The sequence below is a fragment of the Equus przewalskii genome, chromosome 7 (genome assembly GCF_037783145.1).
Source record: "Equus przewalskii isolate Varuska chromosome 7, EquPr2, whole genome shotgun sequence".
In the NCBI taxonomy this organism is placed as follows: domain Eukaryota; kingdom Metazoa; phylum Chordata; class Mammalia; order Perissodactyla; family Equidae; genus Equus; species Equus przewalskii.
In genome coordinates this window covers 69241813-69252005 of record NC_091837.1, presented here as the reverse complement: position 1 = coordinate 69252005, position 10193 = coordinate 69241813, and positions in this window count along the sequence as shown.

The following is a 10193-nucleotide window of genomic DNA, read 5'->3' as shown; positions in this document are numbered from 1 at the left end:
CAGGTTTGTGAAGGAGGACTTGTGCGCGTGACCGCACGGCAGCTGCAGGCTTTGGCTGGGACGACAGGGAGCTGCCTGCTCGCCAGCCCCTCTGCGATGATCACCGAGAGTAAACAGGAAAAATCGAAACAATAAACACTGACAAGAGGGCAGTAATAATTAGGGTTTTACATTCAGCCAGCCCGCTGCAGGGCGTTTGAGGACTGGATGGTAAATAACAAGCAAAGGCTGGAACTCATCCTCGGAGACCTAATCGATACAGCGAGGAGCTTGACCCAACTCTCTGTCCCGAGAGTTGTGGGGGGCTCATCCTGAGGCAGGGCTGGGGCTCCCGAGGCTGTTCTCATTCTGGAGAAGGGGAGACCAGAGCCTGGGTTCCAGCCCTAGCTCTGACGACGGCTTGCTGTGCTGCCTGGCGATAGTCGTCGCCCCTCTCTGTGCTCCTTTTCCTTCTGCTGTGAAACAGCGGGCTCCAATATTCTATGATTCCAAGTCCCCTATGCTTCACACGATTTCTCAAGATTCCTGGGCTTCCTGGACACTCTTAGGAAGAGGTCAGCCCCCTCCAACCTCCTAGGAGGGCCCAGGCATGGGGAAGGAGTGGGGTGAGTGAGGGTCCAGCCAGTGACAGGAAAGCAGTGGATCACGGCACAGGGAGCGATTTTACTGGAAAGACGAAAGGAAATTGCATCTTTAATAATTCACCGGCCGGTTTGGAGGGAGGCAGGTTGGCGGGGCCGTGGGACCGCCGGGCGATCCCAGCATCTGTTCCTGGAAATCCGCTGGCTCCAGAGCCTGCCCGAGAGACCCGGGGCTCTCCATCTCCTCCTGGCCGAAGGACAGCGGGAGCCGACAGAGTCTAGACCGGGGCGAGAGGTTAAAACACTGCCATCCCGGGAACCTAGTAAATTGATATCTCCAGCAAAAGGGAGCCGAAATAATCAATACGGCAGCAGCCCAGGAAAGCCGCCAAGCTCGGCCCCAGCCCGGCACAGTCGCTGCAGGAAAGGAGGGCTGGGGCTCTGCAAGATGTGTGGGGCTCCAGCCAGCAGACCCCCCGGGGGCCTCTGCCTGCACCCACCCAGGCGGGAAAGGGACCTGACCTCCCGGGGCCACTTATGCTGGGCAACCTGTCCAGCTGGTGGGGTGGGGTGCAGGGGACACACGGCCTGGTGTCCTCAGCTAGTCCTGGCTTTGCCTTCCCTCCTGGTCCCTCTCAAGCGGGAATGCCTTCCACTGATTCACACGAGCGTGGCAGGACCCACCTTCTGCTTCCTTTCAGAGGGACTGTCCCGGGCAGCCTGGGAGTCATTAGTGCCAGACAAGCAAAGAAGTGGATTGAAGCCAGAGGAACTGGCCCAAGACACAGGTGGAAGGTGCCAAAGACAAAAGTAGCTGAAGAATTGTTGATTCTGGAGTCCAGAGATGTTGGTTTTCCTCCCAGCCCAGCCCCGCAGGCAAGCCCCTCCCCGGGCTGCAGTCCCTCCCTGTGAAGGGGATGACAACCCTGGGAGGGAAGACCCTTTGCTCCTGGAAAGAGCTTTGCATCTGCAGTTTGTCTTTATTATTATGACTTTTCCCCCAGGCCTGTAGAATCTTAGTGGACTGATCTGAAATGTAAAAGCTTTCCCAGGTGGGTCAGCCCAGGTAGGAGCTTGGTTGGGGGAGGGGTGTCTTGTAAGGGGGATCAACTCATGGGGCTGAGGGCATCTGGGGGCCCAGGTGGGGCTCAGGCAGAGCAACTGTTAGTCTCTCCCTCCCTCCCTTCCTCTCCTGCAATTCAAGAAGCATTGAGAGGATACTAATACACTCATCCTTCTTTTACGGATGGGGAAACTGAGGCCCAAAGAAACCATGCCTCCACGGGCACCTAGCTGGGGAGTGTGGAACCAGGACTGGAATTCAGATCTGCTGACTCCCAGCGGAGTGCTCCACCAGAAGCCCAGGGGCGTGTGCATCCCTTTCCTCGCAGCTCTTCCGATAGGAGGTCTGGGGTGGCCTTGGGGAGATTCATCTCGCCTCACCCTTGATCTTGGCCCAGCCCAGCCTGAGGTGGAAAACTAGGAAACCCGGGAGAACTGGGACAAGACCCACCCCATGGGCCTCACAGGCCATCAGGAGCATCACACGAACCAACCCATCTTTAATTCCAGGTCAGCAAACCCTTACTTATCTGATGGATCCACCCCTTTGCGAAGTCATCAGGAGGACAGAAAGTGGGCAAAAATGCTTTCTGAGCTGAAAAAATGATTGTTTCAAACATCTTGCTTATAAAAATGTCCCTCAGCCCTCACTGGGGGCCCGTGGGCTCTTACTCGACAAACAGTTCTGACAAGTCTGGTGGTCTGGTTTCTCAGGCCACAACAGGTGTGCTGATAGTGAAAAAGGCTTTGTGGTGAGAGAGCAGGCAGAAAAACTGTAGAATGCAGATGCGCTAATTAAAAAGGCAGCACAGACTGGATAGGCCTTGATAATCCCCGAGGGCAACCCACTATTACAGTTCAGTCTCTAATTAGTGTTGTCGAAATGAGCGTGAGTCATCGACACACCGGGTGAGACACAGCGCCCTCTGTTCCAGAGCGCAGGGGTGTGGATGTGGATGAGCCCCTGAACAAAGATTTCTACTGAAAATATTGTTTAAGAAAGTTTTTGTTAGAAGAGGTAAATTACAACTACAGGAAATGAATGTCTGAGTAACGACACCCCCATTCTGGACAACGCCAGGCACCTGGGATGGGGAGTGCGGGTGTCGCGTGAAAATCAGAACCCAGAGAATCCTCCGCACTGAGGTGCCTCCCCCCTGCGTCGTTAGCTGGTTTTCTTGCTGTTTCTCACTGTCTCTCTCCCCTTCACTCCATTCTGTGTGCAGAAGGAAGGTTAGTTGTCCTGAGTTTCGTCTCTCTTCTGATGAGGAGCCTCCCATGCTCTCCTCCAGAGAACCTTGACTTTGCTCACTGGTGACTCAGCCGGGCCAGCCCTCCCCTTCTCCCCAGGCAGGCCCCTTTACACCAGGCTCCTCACAGACCTGGCCTCTAATTCTCCAGCACAGCAGGGGCTTTGCCAGGGCCTTCTCCTACCTTCCCACTCAAGCTCCTGCCTTCCAGGGGCCGGCCAGCCCATCCCTCCCACAGCACGGCCACCCCCCTGATGGATTAACCGTCATTAAGCTTTAACTGTCATCTCCCTTGACCCAATGGTACTTGCGCACCCTGAGGCTGGCCTCCTATCCTGGGTCAGCCCCCCATCAGACCACACCGGGAGACTGGGTCCCCAGACCACTGCCTCTTGGGGCTACCTGCCCCCCTCCATGGATTAATGACTCCATCACCAGAAGGTGCAGCTCTCTGTGGTCCCTTCCACCATTCCTCATGGTCCTTTCCTCATGTGCCTGCGTCCTCTGCCAGCCAGCCTCCACTGCCTGGCTCCCCACTGTGTCTTCCTCCCAGTACAAACTTGGCCCATCGCAGGTGCACAGGAAAAGAGTGTCACATTGGCCTGAACACCTACTGGTCCTGAGGGTTTGTTGAGATTGCTGAGATCGCCAGCTCTTGGTGTGGGAAGGGAGTGGAGGGGTGCGGTCTTTTCTGGTATCTCCTAGGGCAAGGCCCAGCAGGCACTCAAGGTCAACTGGTGGATGCTTAGAGGAGGAGTTACCCGCGGGGGGACAGGTCAGCTCACTTGTCAGCGTCTCAGTGGGGGTGGTGAGGCCAAAGTCCCACCTTTGAAAGTTCTCAGAATTTCAGCCAAACCCCACCCCAACCCTGGTCCTGAGGGTCCCACTGGGAGAGTGGACATATCAGGGCATACCCATTACCAGAAAGAATAAGAGCCACACACACACAGTCAGCGAGGTGGGAGTGCCTGGTGGTTAAGAGGAAAGAGCTGTCGTCTGTGAAAGACTCAGAGGACATGTTCTATTTATCCAAATCTTCCAACAAGAGAGGAATGTAAATATTAGTACTCCCCTTCTCAATGGAGGAGACTACGGCTCAGAGACGCTGAGCGACTTGCCAGCCTCTCTAGGCTTATCCTGACGGACATTGCTGAAAGGGACTGTCTGCATTTCTCAGTGGACTTACCTGATTTTGTCGCTGAGTGTGGGACATGGAGGTTTGAGGTTCAGGGTCATCAGCATGGGCTCTGGGGGCAGAGGGGACCCTGTTAGGAGCTGCCCCTCCTCTTTCTAGTGGGGTGACCTGGGGCAAATTAACCCGGCTCGGTCTCTGTGAAGTGCACAGTCCCCTCCAGGTGCAGTGAGATGCCGGGAAGGGCTCGCCCCACTACAGCTGGACGAGTCCCGTTCGTGTAAGGGCCTCAGTTTCCTCATCTGTAAAGTGGGAGAGTGGGCTCTGAGTTGCCCTCCAGGTCCTGGTAGCCTGGAGTATTTGGAGGGTGGGGGTGGGGCGTGAGGAAGGATGAGCCATCCTCAGGGATGGAGGGCAAGTGCGGTCCTGGAAGGGAGGTGTCCAAGGGGGCCCTGTTCCTTACAGAACCTCGGAATGGAAGCGGTCTCTGGGTTTTTCTGAACCACAAAGGAGAGATTCCTCCCACACCGCTTGAGGGTGGGCCATGGCTTCTGCTAGAACACGTCCCCTGGTGGGGGGCTGGGTCCCTTATATTGATCCTCAGCAATCCCCTGCCACACCACCTGCTGATCCCCATATTGTCCTTGGCTCAGCGTGTCTGCCATCCACTCTCGATGTCCAGCCCCTGCTATTCCTCCTTCCCTGCGATGCCACGTCAGACCTTTGAGGACAGACGTGTACAGCAGAGCGTTCTCAGGTGGAATGCGCGTGGCTCTGCAGCCTCTCCTTGCTCACTGAGTGCCGGCTCCCTCCTGGCCTGCTCATGGTCCTTGGCCGTGTGCTTACAAAAACTGAGTGCCCAGAGGGGCATCCAATATTCCAGGTGCAGTCTGACCAGGGCAGATAGAGCAAGCTGTCACTCTAGGTGTCTCCTGTGTTTATTTAGCACAGCTGTTTTGGAGGGGTGTTTTCTCCCCAACGAGTGTCAGCTAACGACTCCTGCTCAAATCAGGCATCTGGAGCCACAGACGAGCTTCCCAGACTCCAGGAGCCCATCTCCGTGACAACGTGAGGGTCAGCAAGCTGAAAGCAGAAGCTGCCCTGTGCCCCTGCGGCCACCCCTGAGCTTCGCCAGGAGAGACGAAGACAGAGTCCTGCAGTTTCCTCTCCGAGAGTTCAGCTTCCAGAGATAGTTTCCTCCTGGCTTCTGACTGGGCGAGAGGAGGCAGGTCGGGGTCGCTCCTCGTGCAAGGAGGCCCACTGCCCAGGCGGCTGAGTCCGACTTACAGGGACCACAGAGTGCTCTGGGGTAGAAGCCAGACTCTTTCCTTGGTGGTCCCAAGTGGCCTCTTGTCACCCTGCTGGGTGGGGTGTCCCTTCCTTAGGTGAAGCTGGCCTCCTCCAAGGGCAGGACCTCCTGTGACCACTGTCAGAAGTCGTTCCGGGCCTCTCCCTCTGAGCCGCAGTCCTTCGGGACCAGGCACTTCATGCTTACTGGATTCCTTGACCCCCTGGGGAGCGTTTCCTCCCCAGATTCCTCCTTTCTGTCTGTCCAGACCTCTGCCCTCACCAACTGAGGAATAAGCCCACGGAAGGAAGGTTTTGCCTGAGCAGAAGGCCAGCTTGGGGCCTGCCCACCCGGGACCGCCAGCCGGTTCATGGCATACCATGGGACGTCAGCCCCCTTCCCAGGGACAGGGTGAAAGCCTCTGTGACCTCCTCTGAAGGACACCCACTGCTTCTGGTTCTGGGACCCGGGATCGTCACACCTCTGCTTCCCACCCCTCATTGCTCAGAGGCCAAGCACCTGGGAAACTTAGAAGCTGCAACACAAATTCACACACACACGCACACACATCCCCCTAGAGGATCTCACTTGTGGGGTGCAGGTGGTGTCCTCCACGAGGGGCCCAGCTGAGGAGTCTGTGCTGCTCGTGAGGTCCTGGGTAGGGCTGGGTGCCCCAAGGAAGGAAGGGCACCTGCTTCTCATTGGCAGAGAGGCCCAGCTGTGCTTGTCGGGGCTCTGGCCCACCCGCCAACAGCAGAGCAGCCCCCCCGCCTCCAGACCTCTGTGGACGGTTAGACCGCAGGACCCTGGGGACACCCCAGCCCTCCCCACTGGAAGTCCCTGTCCCATGTGGGGTCTCCCCACCCCTCCACTGCTCTGGGTGCCCCACCTCCAGGACCTGGCTTAAGTCACAGCTGAGCTCTTCCCTCCCCAAGCCCCCTGTCACTAATGACCTGGACCTCATTGTCACAGATCATCCATTTATCCCCCACAGGCTTATTCAGCAGCTGCTTGAGCTGGGCGCTGGGCTTGGTGCTGGATGCAGAGGGGACGAGGTCAAGCTCATAGTCAGTGGGCATTGGCCACCTACACACGGGTGGTCACACACAGCAAGCTGGGCTGTAGTAGGAGCTTGTGGGAGCCCAGAATGGGAACCAGTAACCCCGACTGGGGGAGTAGTCATGGAGAACTTCCTGCAGGAGGCAGCGCTAAGTGAAGGCTCATGCTTGCATTTCCTGTTGCTGTCGGTGGCCCAGAACTGGGCTTGGGTCTCCAGCCAGCCAGCCAAGATCATCCAAACTCCAACCCATCTGCAGACGGGTAAACAAGAGCAATGAACATCTGTGTGGCAAGCCCCTGGGATTTCAGGCTCGTTAGTTACACAATTAGTCACACAGAATTACATGGCAATAGTTAGCTGACAGACCCTGAGCACCCCTTCCTCCTCTGGCCACGAGCTTCAGGAGCTACTGTTCCCTCCTCGGCCGCCATGCTTCTCCTTTTCCTCTGAGCTGGGCCCATGGCAGAGCCGGCTGTGGCCCTGGTCGAATGGGAAAGGCATCGATTACATGCTGGGAGCTGACCCTCTCTCTCGCCCGCTTCTGTACCTTTGAGGGCTGTGTTCCTCTATGTTCTGCTGGGTCACCGCAGGGTCCAAGAGCCCTGACCTGAGCCCCTGCTTGCTTCTGCGAGCCGATGGGCCCATTAGAGTTGGAGGACACAGTGGGGCGAGAGGACTTGGGCACAAAGGTGACCATAGGTACAAGAGGCCAGCAGCCTGGTCCTCAGCCTGGATCCCATGCACGCCCACCAGGCCCATTTCGGGACTAAGAAGCAATTCAAGGCCTGGCCTTCTTGCCTAATGGCCACAAGACATGGGGTTGTCATCGCTTCTTTTAGCCTGTTTCTTTCCTCTGTCTTGGAAATGGGGTCAAAAATGTCTGTCACCTGGCAGCACTGTTGTGAGAATCTAACAAGATCGTATTTTTGAGAACTGCAAAGCCCCATTCCCGCAGGCGGAGTGGCTCTCTAACCTGTTTCCCTACATGCAAAATGGGTATGAGAATTTTACTTCCTTCCTTCCAGGGCTCTGGTGAGACTGTCACCACGTAATGTGTATGCAAGTGCTGTGTGACAGGGTGGGCTCTCTGAGCCAGCGTCTCCTTGGCCCAGCAAACACAGCTGCTCGCCTCGCACTCCGGGCTGTCTGGCCGGCAGCCAGTCTGGGCAGAAGCAGCCACGGGGGCCAACTGCTTCCCTGCAAGACTACAGCACGAGCTGCCCTTTGGGCCACCCGTCCCTCCTGCCCCGCCCTTCCCCTGCTGTGCCCCGGCTCACCCCAAGATCAGGGACCTGCAAGGAGAGGCAGGGTTTCTTGCTCAGGTAAGATGTCCATGCGGGGCTGACATAGGCGTTAAACACAGTGCTCAGGGAACACGATACTTTCAGGGAAATGTAAAATGTTTTCATCTCTTTTAAAAGCAGAATTAAGACATGAACTTGTAGGTCAAAAAATGTTTTAATTAGTATTGTTAATATATTTGTCTTTAGACCACTATAATCACAAAATACAATTTTTATACTATTTTAAGGAGCAAAGGCCTATGAAGGCATTAAGTGGCTAGGGCCCATGGAAGTCCTACATGGCCCTGAGTCCACGGTGTTTACTCCGCTCCACACCCAAGCCACTTACTGGAGCCTTTTCCCACGTTGCAAAGGTGCTGGCCAGCCTCGTTTTGGTTAAGATGGCAAAGCCGAATACTGCAAATGGGGGTGAGGAATACGGCAACGTGGCCCGGGTTTCTGGACGTTAATTCTGCATCACTGCAACAGCTCTTTGTGGTCCTCACTGTGCTATGTTCCTGGAGTGGTGGGTGTCTTTTCTCCCATACCCCACACAGGTATGGCACACGTGGACCCCCCGGTAAGAAGAGGGGTTCCCTATGGCCAGAATTCTGAAAACGTTGGTGTATACGTCTGTCCTCTCTCAGTAAGTAGTTTGAAAAAGTACCCAGGCCATTTGGATATTGACCGCATCCCTTGACAAACCCCCGCTAGGAGGGTCTCGCTCACCTCCCACCCACCTTGAGAACCACTCGCCTGGAGGGAATCCAACGGGACCGTGTGCGCATATTACAGCGATGCTTTGATATAACAGCACCAAACTCTGCCACATCGCGCCTTTGCCTCCCTTGATCTTGAGGGATTTCATCATGCTCCTGCTTTCCATGGATGCAGAGGGAAGACGGCGTAGCCTGCCCATGGCCGTCCCAGCGGGCAGCTAGCTGCTCCTTCTGTCTGGCTGGTGTGACTGGCCGGCTCCCTGGGGCCGAGCTCGCAGCAGCCGGAGGAGAGAGGCTGCTGAGGAAACGCTCGCTTTCTGGGCTAGGGGAAGGGGCACTCCGCTCTCCCGCTGCCCCTGACGCTCCCGCTGACCGGCCTTGGGCTCTGGGTCAGTTGTGACACCACTCTGAGCCTTAGTTTTCTCATCTGTGAAATGGGAATCAAATACTCATCTGTCTGCTTCATTGAACCACGCGAGACAGTGTGTGTGTGTGGAAGGCCTGGAAGCCAGTGGGAGCTGTGGGAATGAGGCTGTTCATAGTAAGGCACGACCACTTCTTCCCCTCTCACCTTCTCGATCCCCTTTTTCTGCTCTTAGCCTTGGCACTTAAAAGGTCCTTACAAGTCGTGAGTGTGTGTGTGTGCATGTGTGTTCTAGCTTATTCATCCAAGATAAATAGGCTTCCTCTTCTTCCCTCCTATAGACACCAGTACAAACGTCAACTACCCTCAGAAGGACAGACAACACATAGCAGCAGAGATGGTGCTGAAATGCAGGATTGAAACCTTTATCATTTGAATGACATGTTTCATAGTTTTCAGTAATTTAGAACCTTCTGGAACCTGGACTAAATCGCCCAGAAAAATCTCCTCCCCTTTTTGGAGGACAGTGTTTGGTAACATTTCTCTTTCCTCGCCCTCTCTCTTGTCTTCAAACACCTTTTATCTTGACCTCTACTTTCTCTCCTACTCCTTTTGCATTTTTATTAAAAACTTGGTCTTGACAAATATCTCAACTGTTTAATTAAAATGTTATTGCCCTTTGCCAGTCTGTGTACTTCTGAGCGTCCCTGTGCAGCGTCATACGGCTCAGCAGTGGGCGATGGCCTCCCCTGGCTCCTGGGCTGGTCTGGCCGTCATCTTGGCCAGGTCAGGGAGGCATGAAGGCGGTGGATGCTCTGGTCACCAGCCTGAGTTGCTGAAAGCCTGGCAAATTCTAGCCAGAATCCCTGAGGGGGATCTGTTACCAGGAGGCAGTGTCCCCGGTGTCTTGCCATGAAAGGGATTGTGCAAAACAAGGGCCATGTCATCACAGGAAACTAGATCACTGGGGCCCTTTGGGCCCCTTTGATGAAAGACTGATTTGGCCCACCGGGACTGGACAGTCACTTGCTGCTGACTTTTAGAAGCTGCTAGGTACAAGTCGCAGTCTTCTTAAATGAGTTATTGCCAAATGCCACAGTGACATTTCCAAGGGAGGTGTGGGCTTTGGGGTGGGGGGCGATGTTAAACATGGAGTAAACCAAATCTTCAGTGTGAACACCATTTTCTGCAGGACTGGCCTCATCCTGCCACCTTGGACAGGCCATAGGTCCCAGCTTTGGGAGGGCATAACTGTCCTCACCCATGTTCTCATGGACCACTCTTTCACAAGCTTCCCCAGGCCCTGGACTCTGCCCCGGCTCCCCACAGCGGCCAAACTGTGGGGAATCTTCTCATTAGCCCATCAGCCGGGCAGGGGCTCCTCTGAGGCCTCTGCCAGCGCCAGCTGAGGTTCAGAAGCCTTTGGGAAAGGCTTTGCCAAACACACAAAGAAC